Source organism: Gallus gallus, chromosome 3 (genome assembly GCF_016699485.2).
Source record: "Gallus gallus isolate bGalGal1 chromosome 3, bGalGal1.mat.broiler.GRCg7b, whole genome shotgun sequence".
In the NCBI taxonomy this organism is placed as follows: Eukaryota; Metazoa; Chordata; class Aves; order Galliformes; family Phasianidae; genus Gallus; species Gallus gallus.
Window position 1 is genome coordinate 19065122 of NC_052534.1, and position 14733 is coordinate 19079854.

General features: G+C 39.8%; 1 protein-coding gene across 2 annotated transcripts in view; it reads right to left on the reverse strand.

Annotated features, from left to right (window-relative positions):
* The window catches only part of TGFB2 (transforming growth factor beta 2), a 63425-nt gene that overhangs the window by 24280 nt on the left and 24412 nt on the right, over positions 1-14733 (reverse strand). The gene's annotated exons all lie outside the window — the stretch shown is intronic.

Genomic DNA, 14733 nt, shown 5'->3' on the forward strand with positions numbered 1-14733 from the left:
TCTTTGATCTGTATGTTCTCTAACATCCATTTTCTCCCAGGGCATGGCATATAAATTAGCCAGCTTCAGGTTTTGTTTTCTATTTAGTTATTAAGGATTTCATTGGAATAAAATATTCATTCTCATTATAACAGGGGCAGGAATAGAAGAGAAAGAAGAAAAGGAAGAAAAAAGCAAGCAGATAGTAGACGAATAGAAATACATGAATATTGACCATTTGCAAACAGTAGAAGTCATAAATGTAACCAACTGCCATGATATGTTGCAGGGAAATCAGGAAAAAAACAACAACAGAGAAACAGAATCAAGTCCTCAGTAATGATATCAGAAGTATCAGTTTAGGTTTCAAAACAATCCTTTCCTCCTTTGCAGCTGTAAACCCTGACTGAGGTTAAGCAGCAAAGTACTTTTGCACAATTCGGATTACCCTGAAGGGTTCAGTGATCATCTGAGGCTGTTCCACCTAACTCTGGCCAAAAGCAAAAACAGAAAACCATGTGCAGAAATCTCTGAACATCCTCTGTATGTGTGACATTCTCCACACCCTGTTGTTTGGCAAGATTTTCTTCAAATTGCAGAGTGGGCACGGTGAGCCAAATTCAGGGATGAGTCAAAATGACTCAAAGGCCCTGATAAAATCTCCATTCAAGCTGAGGGAAAGGTTTCCTTTCCTCTTACATTTTGAAATGTACAAAGAAACAGAAGATGAAAATTGTATTGTGGAGGCTGGGGGGTGGGGGGGGAAGATTTTCAGCAGAGGAGGCAAACTTCACAGGTTCCTTGGGGTCACGCCAGCACAAAGAACTTTGGATACTGATTATAAAACATTAAGTTTTCCCCCTGGTCTTATAGCTTAAGATTTGTCATGTAGAGGTGTGAGACAACAGCCTGTACATTAAGAGAGGTGAGCAACTAAGCTCCCATGAGGGGCCCATGCTGTGTCACAAACCTTGCTGAAGCCTTATGAGGGCCTGTCCCAGCTCTCTGGCCACGCAGGGCATCCGTTCATTCAACCACCGCTGGAATAAAGTACTGTCTTCTGGAAGTTACATAATTCTTCACAGATGTAATATACACAACATAGCACTACTATGTAAAGAGATTGGAGAAAGTAAAAAAAAAGGAGTTTGAGGGGGCACCTCGTGGCTCTTTCTAAACATCTCCAAGGAAGTTGCAGAGAAGTGGGTGTCAGTCTCTTTTCTCAGTTGTGAAATAATAGGGCATGAAGAAACAGACTCAATTGTGCCCAGGAAGTTTTAGATTGGATATTGGAGATAATTTCTTCATGAAAAAAGTGGTCAAGCACTGGAAAGGGCTGCCCAGGGAAGTGGTAGAGTCCCCAGCCATGGAGGTATTTAAGAGATGTGTGGACATGGCACTAAGAAAAGTGTTTTAGTGGCGGAACTCAGCAGGTCAGGTTGATGGATGGACTTGGTGATCCTGAAGTTCTTTTCCAACCTAGACCATTTTATGCTTCTACCTTCACTTCTAATGATTAATGATTAAATATACTTTGAATAAATCCTTAGTAATACCTATTCATATTAATAAGATACATTATTAGCTTTAGGACCACCTTTCAAACATTTAGTGTTTCAAGACTGCCTATTATCAGAATCTCTGAGCAATGTAGCAGTCCCAGACTGCACAAGGCAGCACTGCTCTCACTTACACATTTAACATCCAGTTCGTAGGAGCTCTTCAAATAACTGTTTATAGGCTCAGACTAACTACAGAATAAATATCAAGTATCGGTCAGTCACAAAATAAAGCATAATTAAGTATATGTATCCTCTTACATTCACAAAATTCTCCTAGATGAACCAAAATCAGTTTTAGAATATTCAAAGGTGAAAAATCCTAAAAATAATCACAGAGTTGAGAAAAATCTTAGAGACAAAGGCAGGCCTCAACTATAGATGCATTGTAACTGAAAGTTCTCAATATGTTTAAAAATCCTCTGAAAGAGTATTTTCCAAAGAAGACTTTCAACATGGTCAGATGTGCAGGAGTTATAAATACAATCCTGAAGCCCCAGACTTTCCTGTGGTTCCATTTAATTTTGAAAAAAATGTTTCTCAATTTTTTCACATTTGCAGTATTCTAAAATAAACCCTACTGCATCATGATTGGTATTGTTGTCCACCAGCTACAATCTTATAATGAGAACTAAAAGAAAAAGGGATGTGAGTTAACCCCCCACCAGCATTGTTCTCTTTATCTTGAATAATACAGAAGTGCCAGTCTAATTCAGTGCTGGTCTTCTCCCTCAAGAAGACCTAAATGGAAGTCTTCTGAGTAAAGTTTAACTTTATGTGATGATGATCTTAATTCTGACAGATTTTGAAAATTCTTAAGAAAGCTACTCAGTTCAATGCTTACATTCTCATTTAAGAGGGAAGTAATCTCCTAAATTTATTTTTTTCTGTTACAGAAAACTCTGAGACTACTACTTGTTTCTCTGCCAAACCCAATCCTACTAGGAATATAATTTGGCATAATAATATGTATGTATAAGATTGATGCTTCCAGGATGAGTTGTAAGTCGTCCTTCCCCATCATTTATTTGAGGCATCAGCCTACAATTTCCTACCCTGTGGACAAACCAAACCAGCAGACAGCCACTTGCCCTGGCACAGACAAACCCAGTCCATCTTGATTTTATTTCAGATGCAAAACTCCTATTTAACTGTCTGGTTGATTTATAGTTAGCTTCTAACTCATTTCTAGAACTTTGTTGGACTTTATTTGTAGTCTTCCTTTTCAGTTTCTGTATTTTAGATACCATACATTATAAATGTGTGAATATGCAACCAAAAGAATTTTCCTAAACCATCTCTACATTTGTATTTTTTCTCTTTCATTTATAAAGGAAACAATATCAGCTAGAGGAGGAATATTCTTTCAGTGTGCATGCTTTTACATTTCTGTACGAGCAATATACAGTGAATGAGTATTTACCTTCTGCTGGACACCAACAATGGAGAAGAATAAATTCTTAAATAAGTTTCATCTCTTTCACAAGACAGTTTTATACCTTGCAACAGACCATAAGAAATTTGATTTATTCTATCATTCACAACAGCATCCACGGGAAATCAATTCAGGAAAAGGCATTATTTGTGGATAATTAAAAAATAAATAAATAAAAATAGGCTTTTTACTAGCTGGAACACTTGTGAAAGAATGGCTGTCTGCAGACTTGGGGTTCACATGAAAATTCATCAACATGAGGACTGGGAATTGAGACTTGCAACTCCCTGCAAGGGAAAGGGAAGAACCCCATGGAGTTTAAAAGGGTTTGGATTAGCCTTTTAAGTGGTCTCAGATGCTGCAATTTATGTCTCTGTGACTCCACCTTAACCTGGCAGATATATCTATGTAGTCTCAGTTGGATATCTCTGGATTTCAGTCTGATTTTGGCCCAATGACTCCAGTAGACACCAGGATGACTCTTAGCAACTCTGCAAAGACAGTTTTACACTACTGCAGACCAGACTCCTTAAGTATTCTTTGAAAGATTATCATTTATGAATGGAATTAAATCACGATGTTTCCTGCAGCTTGGAAAAAACAATGTTCTTTTGTTTTGGAGAGAGGGGAATAGTAAATACACTGGAAGATTCCAATTTTATCATCTTTCAATTATTCATTAATTTAACCCCCCAAAACTGAAGACTTTCAGCTGTTATAATCATAATCACATTCATCACAGTAAGGCTGAGATGAGTTATAAAACACAGCTGGAGAAGGTGAAGGCAGCTTCCCTCTTCTTTCCTTTAGTCTAATCATGCCACGTGCTTAACACTGAGCATTGCAGGTTTAACTTGTTTATTCCTTTTTTCTTTGTATTCCTTGTATGAGCTTAAATTTCACCAGCTGCTTTACACAGGACAGTTCAAACTGCTAGCTTGGGAAATTTTCCAGTACCTGAGTTCTTACTGACATTGTTCAGTGTTCGTGTGTGAGACCAGCCTGCAGCACTGTCCCATTTAATATTATCGTAAGATCACAAAATCATTAAGGTTGGAAAGACTACTAAGAACATCTAGTCCACCCATCAACCTGTGCCTGTGACAACACTAGAACATATCCCTCAGTGTCACATCTATTTTTTTCTCAAAAACCTCCAGGTACGGTGACTCCATCACCTCCCTGGATGGAGCAGGTTGGAACAACACCATCAGGAGACTGCACACATCCCCTCACCAATCATCCAAAACAGCAAGTAGATCTCAAGGCACTCCTCCTGGAGGAGGGTGAGATGAGATGGGTTTGAACTCCCTCAAGCTAAAAGTGGAAACTGAAGGAGGCTGAACCCCAAGATGTTCTCCTAGAGATACTCCCAGAGTCAGGGACCTCCAACATAACAAGACAACACTTTTGTCTTCAATAGTTGTGTCATACCAACTAAGGCTTTTCTCACAAGTACTACGTGTACTGAAATTTCAAGAGAAAAAAACACTCTGACATAGCAGAGTCATGCTTGTTTTCTGGAAAGGAAAAATTCCTAAATCCAACTGTATCCAAACAAGGGCTTTTTTCCTCCTCTGAATTTCCATTTCTGCTATTGAAACAAACAAACAACAAAAATAGTGAATTATTTGCATAGCCCAAGACAGACAATGTAAGTAACTGTATTTTCTCGTTGGAAGAGGCCAGACAGGCCAACATCACATATACACTCAAACTGGAAAGGCTGAGAGCTTCAATCCAATCCTTCCATCAAGGGCTTGCAATAAATGCTCCAAAGATTTATTTTTATTCCCTTTTGTGTTTATTAAACTTTGGAGGGCTTCTTTTCCTTTTTTTCTTTTCTTTCTGGTGCTCTGCCCATTCCTTATTACAGCAGCTACAAAAAATGGAGTGCCCTTTTTTTCTCGCCTTCTTTTTTCCCTCCTCTTCTCTCTAACTGCAGAACATGAATGGCCATGTAGTAGGCTTTGAAGCAGCACATGCAAATATTTACAAGATTAACTTGATTGTTATTAAACGCAGTTGTTATGCTTTCCTCTCTCTGGCAGGCTTCCCTAAACCCTCTGACTATTAGGACCATTTAGGCTGTTCAGATTTCAGCTCACTGATAGCAAATCCTCAATTTTTTATTTTTTAATTTTTTGCAACAAACAGCAAAACTGCTAACAATGCAGTGAATAAAGCTTTTGCCTTGTTTCTGGATCAGCCTTCCCGTCAGAACAGGGTATGCACCCATGTGCAGTGCAATACAAGGCACAATGTATGTGCACTGTTACTGCACCTGTTCTGGCTGAAGATCCCACAACAACAACTGGTGGCAAGGCATCTACCACTTAATGAACCTTAGATATGTGATTTATCCAAGGGAAATGAGTGCGGGTGATTCATGATGTCACAGTACTGATACCTTCAGTCTTAGTGCACTTGGATAGCCAACACCTAACAAGAGAGATGGACAGGAGTCAACAAAGGAAGGCAGAGATAACTTCATCAGGAAGATAGAATGAGAACAGTTTGGGGATCCAATTGCTGTATGGCCCTTTTAAAGCTCAGATCAAGAAAGGACTGAAATCTATTGGCTCCTTCCTCTTTTACCACTGCTACTGACTGGTGGGCCTATCACCCCAGTCAAATGGGGAAGCCTTAGCGTGTCTTCACTAAGACAGCACATCTTATAGTCCTGAGATAATTCCCTTTGGAATAAAAACAAAGAAATCAAACCTTACTCTCACAGGGCTTCCTGCTGTAGCTATTTAAGCAGGACATTCTTCCATCAGTTATGCAAACAGATGCCAACTCTGAAGACATTTTCCTATTTTAGTAACTTCCTAGTACATAGATCAACTATATATCTTAGTATATATTTGCTAATTTTTTCTTCTTTGTCATAAACACTCATTGAGCTCCTGACATTCAACAGGGAATACATACATGTAATTATTATTCCATAAAATGGCTACGAGGGCTCAATAAATGTCACTAGCAGACTCCAAGGTGCTCAGAGCAAAGATGCCTGGCAGTGCTTACATAGCAAAAATGCATGGCTTATTTTTCTGCTTACGCAGTCTCTGTCAAACTTCACATGTCACAAAGTATACACCAGTGAAGGTCTACATGGGCACAGATTTAGAACGAAGTAATTACCAGACTTTGTGACATATATCCATCCACCTGTTGAACTATTTGATGTTCCCCTTTTCAAATACACCATGATCCATGAGAACATATGAAAGGTAATCAACCCCAAGATGTTCTTCCTGATCAAAAAGTTAGGTACAATGAGGCAGAGATAGAAATTTTCTGATGATACAATTATGATATGTATTCCTTAAAATATGACAAGGAGCTTCTGGCTTTACTGCTACTTTCTCATCAACTCATGAAAAACTAAATCAAATAAAGACTAGTCAATGCTATGAGCTCAACAGCCCAGTAATCTGGTTGTCTATTTTCCAGCTACCCAAATATTTAATTCTTTCAAGGTACTACTGTTGTTCTGGGATTTGATAGGCTTTGACACTTCTATATAATTATCTTTTATACTCTTTTATATTTATAATTATCTTTTATATTTATAATTATCTTTTATACTCTTCGATATCTTTTATACTCTTTGATTCTATAATTGTGAAAAAATGCTCCGGTGGTCTTTGGGTCAAAATGCAACTGGCAGCAGAGTGTAATTAACCCCTGGAAAATGACAATTCGGGATTGGGTTGAATTGAAAGACAAAGACAGGCTGTAAATTAAAACTCTAATCATCAGAGGTGTCCTAGCAAAGTTGCATTGGATTCTTGGCAAAAAGTGGCTTTGTGGGTCATTTTGAAGATGGAAAGAGAATGGCATCTTGCTACATGCTTCCTAATTTGTGTCAATTAATCCCTACTAGCATGCTGAAGTTGGATATGAGTCCTACAGCAGGCATCAAATCCTGCCAAGAAAAGCAGCTATTGTCATTTTAAGACTGTAACAATATAAGATGTTTTAGAACTTTGAATTATTATTATTATTATTATTTGTAATTCTTCTCCCTGGGCTGGGTTGGGCCAAATCATGTTACAAGTTAATCCTTAACAGCATTTACATGCTGCATCTGAAACTGACTTTGGATGTTCCTTAGTTTGGTCTGGAGTAAAAAGGACCATAACTTTCACATATTACTGAATTGGCCAACTTAACTGAATCTAATCAGCAAGAAATCCCTCAGTTCAATTTTTTTTTTTTTTTTTTTTAACCCCCACAGGAATTACTGTCACCCTTTTGCAGTTATTCCAGTGAAGCTACTAGTTCGCAGACTCAATTTGAAATATAATTTAACCTGAAAAAATCCACACTGTTTGTACCAATTAAAGGTAGATAAAATAAGTATTTTGAACAATCAATCTTTTTTTCATCTCTTCTCCATCCTACCGGTACCGTATGAAGAAAAACTGCTGGGCTAACACCATCTCCTGTCTGGTGCAACACCAAGAGCCAAGAAGTCCAGGCTACACTAAGACTCCTCCAATAGGCCCTTCTTGTGAAAAGTTCACAGCCATTTATTCTTCTATTCAGAGTAATTAAATTTAATATCAAAGAGAAAAACTGCATTGTACTTTATCTGAAAAGCTGACCTAAAGCCTCACACAGAGCCCGAGACAATGATGGCGATATTGCCTGCATCAGGTTTATGTCCTCTAATGTGTGTTAGGGTGAATCAGCACAGAGATTTCAAAAACATTTGTTATTGCTTCTTTACAGCCACAGGCACTTACAAGCCAGAGTCTTGGTTGTTTGCAAACTCTCCTGTCCCAAGACCATGTTCCGTTGAATAAAACTACATTCCTGCTTTTTTTGTTCTGCAGCTTTTAGGAAAGCAAGAACTGCCTTGAAGACTGTTTCTTCTATAAAACAAAATTCTTAAGTATTAACTTTTAGCACAGTCAGACTGAGTATTAAGCCATAACCTCTGAAGCTGGAGAAAGATCAAAAGCCAGTTCAAGCTGCTGAAACTCATAGCTAAAATGAAAGGGGAAACTGTCCAGTCTCTTTTAAGAAAGCAAAAAAACACAAAACAAAAAACAAAATGAAAAAGAAAAAAAACCCACAAAACCAAACCAACAAAAACCAAAAGTCAGACGTGATGTGACCAGTGGTGAATGATGCTACTTCTAGCAGATGAGCATGGGGACTCACCCAGACTGTGCTCCCCTCCTCTGAGGATAAAGCAGCATATGTAGCACAGACCTGCACCCCATCCCTATCTCTCCAGGAAAACAGCAATTTGCCTATCTGCAAAAGCTGAATTAACAATAAATGTGAGCTAGCACCTTGCATGGACTACCTGCAAAGCCCTTGGATACACGCTGGTCTTTATATGTTTTCTGCCATTAAGAATGCTTGAAAATGAATCCCCTGAAGAAAAATTCTGTAACATGAACTCATCCGACTCTCCTCTCTGCTTGACTTTAAGTCTTTCCAGGCTGTTGGCTTGCTTTCCCTCTCCCATGCTGAAACACAGGGGCTGGGTAATGTGAAAACACTAACGCATCACAAGAGAGCTATATTCAGGTCCTAATTTTGAGCCATTGTGCAATGTTTAATTGAGGTAACCTGATTACTTGGGAATATTCTGGAGAATGGCAAATGCCAGTTTTTCCTTTCTGGACCATCTTTCAGCATAAACAAATCTCCACACACTTTAGAAAGCCCAAAAGGTCTGACCCCAGTTCTCGCCTCCACCAAGTCCTATTTACACATCTCCTGTCACACAGAGGAGCCAAAAAGGAAAGCAAATACAAACCATACTGCTATCTATGTTGCTCAACAAAGAAATCTTAATCCTGTGGCAGATTAAAACACATGGAGAGAAGAAACAGCAGAACAGCCCTCTTTCTCAAACTTAACCCCCACTATAATCTCACTGTTGCTTATGCAACACTACATTGTTAAAAGGAACAGAGAAAAACACATCCTTGGGCGCGTCCTTTACTCTGGGTCTCAGACATGGGCAGCAAGCCCATAGTCATTCATTCCCAACGGGAGCCAACAGATCCTTTTCTGCTGGGAAGATGCCCAACAAACTAGCAGGAAAGCAGCAGCATCTATCAACAGGCATTAGCGCAATTTACAAAGGTACCAAAGCCTCTCTGAAATCTGAGTGATGTTTTGGTCCTATTGAAGCTACTGACAAAACATTCCCACTGCTTTCAAAGGAGCCAGGAATTTACCCCCACACTTGTATGCACTGAGCGGATTTTCAGCACAAGTAAACCATCTCCAGCTTCTCTGCCTCCTGTTCTCTGTGGATTTAGGTTGCCAACAAAAGGTCCTTCAGCTTTCAGCAGTTATTTTGTGAACATTCAAGGAAGAAGAACTCCTTTCAAATCCCCATCAGGATCCTTTGACTGAGATCCCAGGTTATCATGTATCACCACTGAAATCAAATATGTAAATAGATTTGTGTTGTGTTTGGAAAATTCTCAGGTATGTACTTTGCTATTCTGCTTACACTGGAATGTAAGAAAAATACTCCTAGTGTCTTTCATCTCTCTCCATGAAGGGCTGCTCCTCTTTCAGCTAGGAATCATAAGCAAGAATTGCAAGTAAAATCTCCTATCTCTGACACACACACACACACACACACACACACAAAAAGAAGATAAAAAGTACAAAAAAAACCATGTCAGGGAATAGGAGCCAATCTTCCACAATGGCAAAAAAACAAATCAGACACGCAAGCATTGTTTAGCTGCTTGTGACTGCTGTGACTATGATGATCCATACCTGACTAGATTAACCTTCCACCACTGACAAGACAGAGCAATAGCTTTCCTCATTACAAAGATTTTTTCTCTCCCATTCCCCAACCTTTTTCTCAGGGCACACTACTGAACTGGTACCTTTGGAAGTAATCTGTAACCAGAGATCGCTCCATCAGAATCATAGAATCACTAAGGTCGGAAAAGACCTCTAACATCATCTAGTCCAACCATCCACCTACCTCCAACACTGCCTGCTAACCACGTCCTTCAGTGCCACATCACCATGTTTCCTGAACACCTCCAGGGACTGCACCACCTTCCTGCACAGCCTGTGCCAATGCCTCGCCACACTTCTTCTTATTAGCAGAAGATTTCCTAATTTCCAAACTGAACTTCCCCTGGTGCAACGTGAGGCCATTCAGTGGGCTGAAGTGCCAGATACAATCACAAGCCCAACTGCATTCCTCATGTATCGTGCTCCTTTATACAGGATGCTGCCTGCAGCAGCTACAAACCCCCAAGGAGGCTTCATGCTCCCTAAACCCCACTAACCCTGACTCATTTTCATCTAGGAAAATATTTTCCCTCCTCCTCTCAACAGCAGATTAGGTATAAGGTTAGATGTATGGGTGTGTGTTTGAGAAAAGGACTATATGTAAGTTTTTTGTTTTCCCTCTAAATCCTTCCTCTCCTTGGCACCATTCTCATGAATTTCATTTGCACTGACAGCCTAGCCAGGAGGATTAAAACTGGCTTCCCAGTGTTCTCTCAGTGCCAACTTACTAATGAGCTACATTTAAAAAAAATACATTGTGCAGACATAGTTTTATTGAATCCGTCGGAATCCATCAAAAATTGAGCAGGCAAGCCAGGTGAAGAAAGCAGGGCTCCTCCAGCTGTGCTGCAGGCAGGGAGGGCAGGAGATGGTGCTGCTCACAGGTGGGACCTGGCAGCCCACCCAGCAGGCAGCAGTGTTGTGAGGGATGGGATTAAACCTGACCTTCAGGCAGGAGCACAGGCGATGAAAAATCAGGTTAGCATGTTTTTAAGGCTTGCCCCTCCAAGAAGAGATACTCAATACTTATTTTAATATGAGCTGTGGTTAGCCATCATATGTCTCTGTCTGTAAAATTAGGCCATTCATCAGATTGGTGCAGCTTGCAAATCCTACAGCAGACACGCTCATCGCAGGCTCTGACTTGTGCCTTTAGTGCTGGATGACTTGAGCTGCACTTTAAGTCTGTGAGTACACATCAGCATTTTAATTTTCTATGTGGAAGGGCTCCTAATCACAAGTATTGTTATGAAATCCAAGAGGATGGCTGGAAATCCCTTGGATATATCCTCAGGATTATACACTGTCATGGCAAAACAATACTACACAAAAGTCTTTACAAAAAAATGTACAACTGCCGAACAAAGCTGTGCTGGAAAGAAAAAAAAAATACAACAAACTGGAAAACATTTTGAATTATTTAAGGAACTACTAAGAAAACTTTCCGCAAATCCAATTTTCTCCAGCAGTGTCACAACAACCACAAAGCCGTCATACATGACAAACTCAGTAGTGTTGAAATCAAGGAAATGGCTGTGAAAAGACATTCTTGGGCTATTTCACAATTCAATTTAAGCTGTTCGTACTGCTGTGTTTATGTGTCTTTCTACCTTAGCACAGAATAAGCCAAATTTCATTTATCTTGTTTTCTAGGCAAATATTTTATTTTGCCTCTACTCATTTAGTGGTTCAACCAACTGGAAATGAACGTCTGTGAGATGAGCCATAAAGCAAGTTTGGATATTCCACAGGAGAGCAGGGTAAGAAGCCTATCACTCTGCTGCAGATAAAGAGCACGGGCATTTGCTTTACTTTATCACACTGCAGCTGAAGTCATCTTCTGAGCTTTCCGGAGCAGCCACGTGCTTAAAAAACTTCCTGTCTCAGAGTGCCTAGCAGTACAGGAGAACGGCAGGAATCCAGGACTCATGATGCTCCTCAGAGTGAGACCTCACAGGACCAAATCCTTGATGCATCTCATGCTCGCAACATGATTTTTATTACTGCCTTCCCATCTCACCCAAGCCCTGTGTTTTTCAGAGATCTCCATGCAGGAGGGATACGGGTGTTACTTTTCATGCCCATGCTGTCAGTGGCCTTCTGATTCAAACTCCCAATGTGAGATGATGAGTGCCAACTTTCTGAGAGCACGCAGAGATTTACCTACCAGGCCGAGCCTGTCCCATCCATCTCAAGATGGCTAATGGACAGCCACCTGTTACTAATGCCCTCCAGACGTCTCCAGACCGGATTAAATTTCAGCCTAAACAGAGCCATTCAGTCTCCCCCAAATCTTTCACTATAAATGGGAAAAGAGTATGGTTCTAACTGACAGAAGTTGGTAAAGGAAGATCCCTTGCGCAACAGAAAGTTAAATACAGTATCCTACAGAACCCAGCAGGGCAGTGATCTTTGTTCCATCATGGATGACCTTAATGAGGAAGAGATTACCATAAGCCATGTCCTACAGTCACGTTGAACCTGAAAGCAGTGACATCCTACTGTTGTAGGTCTGGAGCACAAAGTCCTGCCTGTTACCTATGGCTGCAGACTACTGTATAAAGAAATGTGCCTTCAAACTGCTGTCTCCTGAACTGTCCTTTTCCTCTGTCTCTCCTATGAGAGGCAGAGCTCCTATGACCACAGCTGTTAAGTGTACATCTATTACTGATTGCAGTTTGTGGTAGCTCTTTTACTTTTTTTGCTGCCTCATCTCACTTGGAGCTCTCCCATCACTTCATTCCTTTAAACCACTGTGCATTTTCCTTCTTCAATTAGTCCCCTAAAACTTTCCTTCTTCTTTAAGCTTGTGATTATTCTTTCATTAGAGCATTTTGTGGTGCCCTCTAAGGAGAACAAAAGTAAATTTAAAAACAAAACAAATAAGCAAACAAACAAAAAAACACCCCAGCACAATTACGCTGTCATGTTCTGTTCAATACAATAATGTACAATTTGTAAGAAACTGAGCCAATATGCAGATCGATAATGAAGTTCACCCAGCTCTTCCCTCTTTTGTAAGGGAAGGAGAGTAAAACTGACTATAGAATCATAAAATACAAAATAAATGAAATGAAATAGGGTTCAGCAAATGAAAGCTGCCTGTGAAAATAGTTTCCAGGTCTATGGTTTTAATTACTACACAAATGAATGGAAAAACAGATTAAGGAATTCACACAATTGTAACACATCATATTTGGAATTGCAGCATTTTTTTTTTCAGCTACAATAGCATAGAGGCATAATCAAATAAAGTCCAACTGAACTGGATCCAGCTTCTCACTGATGTTTCAGTTTATTAAGACAAGAATCTGAAATCATACTCCAGAGCATTCTGACGGGAGTGAAATATGAGGTATCTGGCTGACTTTGCACATCCTCCTCATTTCTTCTCAGAACTTTAGGATTTGCACATATTAAAACTGTACATGAGTTCCAGTCATTCAGCTCTGCTCATTACCAGCCCTGTTTGTAAACAAGATTTCTAGCACTGACTGAGCCACAGTCCATGGTCTCTTCTGAAGGAGAAGCCCTGTGAGTAGGCAAAGCCAACTGCTTGCGAATGGAAAGCATGCACAGGAGTAAAAATGTTATAACTGCTCTTCTTACAACTATTGTAAGAATTGGTTCATGTTTGCAAACACAATACCCTATGGATTTTCATCCACGGCTAAAGTAGGCCTTTCAGTTTTTCCTCTTCCTTCCTCACTTTCTCTCTTACTACCACGCATACTGATTTCAGCCCAAATAAAATGCCTATGAGCCACTGCTCTTTACACTGCCTTCACGTAAGTCAATTACCCGGGAAGAATGTAGCATGCTGTACCAGCTCATTCAACCTTTTCTTCCTCAAGCCTGAAATCTCCCCAGCTACCCTCTCCTCCACAGGCCTGCTCTTCATCTCCAGCCAGACTGAAATCTGGTAAATATTACTCTTACAAGGTAACAGGTCTGGAATGCGAAGCATCCGAAGCTCAGCAGAGTCTCTTCTTGGCACCTCAATACATGCACTCTGTTGCCAGCTACCAAACAGAATTCAACTGGCCTTATTTGATTCAAACGAAGATATTAAATCCCAGGACTGTGGAAACATTGTTTACCAATCAAGACCATAGTTAAAAGAAATGCCTTTGTAAAGGAAGAGCCAAGTGCTAGTTACCTTTCTAGCATTCCTGAAAAGTGTATTGTGTTGAAAAAAGCTTTCAACTCAGAATACATTTACATTTTTGGTATCATCCTTCATAAATATAAGACAAGAAAAGGAAGATAAGGGGTGGTTTGCTGTGCCTTTTCCTCTCATAGAAACTTTCCCCTTGGCAGTATCTCCTGCACAACAGCAAGGACCAATGCATGAAATCCTGACATTTCATCACAAGCTTTACAGAATGGTACTGTAAGCCAGCTGAAGGCCTTTCCTGAAGGAAAGATCTGGCATATATTTGACTACTGCCCTTCTTCTGCAAAACTATTCCTAGCATTCAATGAATTAAGAGAAGCCAGACCAAAAGCATCTGCTTAACAGTGTCCTCCAAAGCAAAGACAGAGGATGCATCTATCTGGCCTTGTCCTCGTGCACAAAAGATACTTCTGATTCTAAGGAATAAAAACAGACTTACAAAGCAACAAGTAAGTTCAAACTCTTCTTATAGCTAAGCATTACTGAGTATCATTAAACTAAATGGCTTGGGAAGGAAAATTTGAATTATTTCTTGCTACTAATTTAGGCCTAAACCTATATGGAATAAGAAGCTTGATTTTGAAAAATGTTAACTTCAAAGGTCTTAATTCAGGACTACAAGGCCCTGTGATGCTGGAATTGCTCTTCAGAATTTCATATTAATTGCTATTAATTTAACTACATGGATTATGTTCTTGACATCCAACATGAGGTAGAAAGAGTGGATTCTCAGCTTAAAACTTTACTCTCCCATGTGAACAAATGGTTGGTACACCTACCTA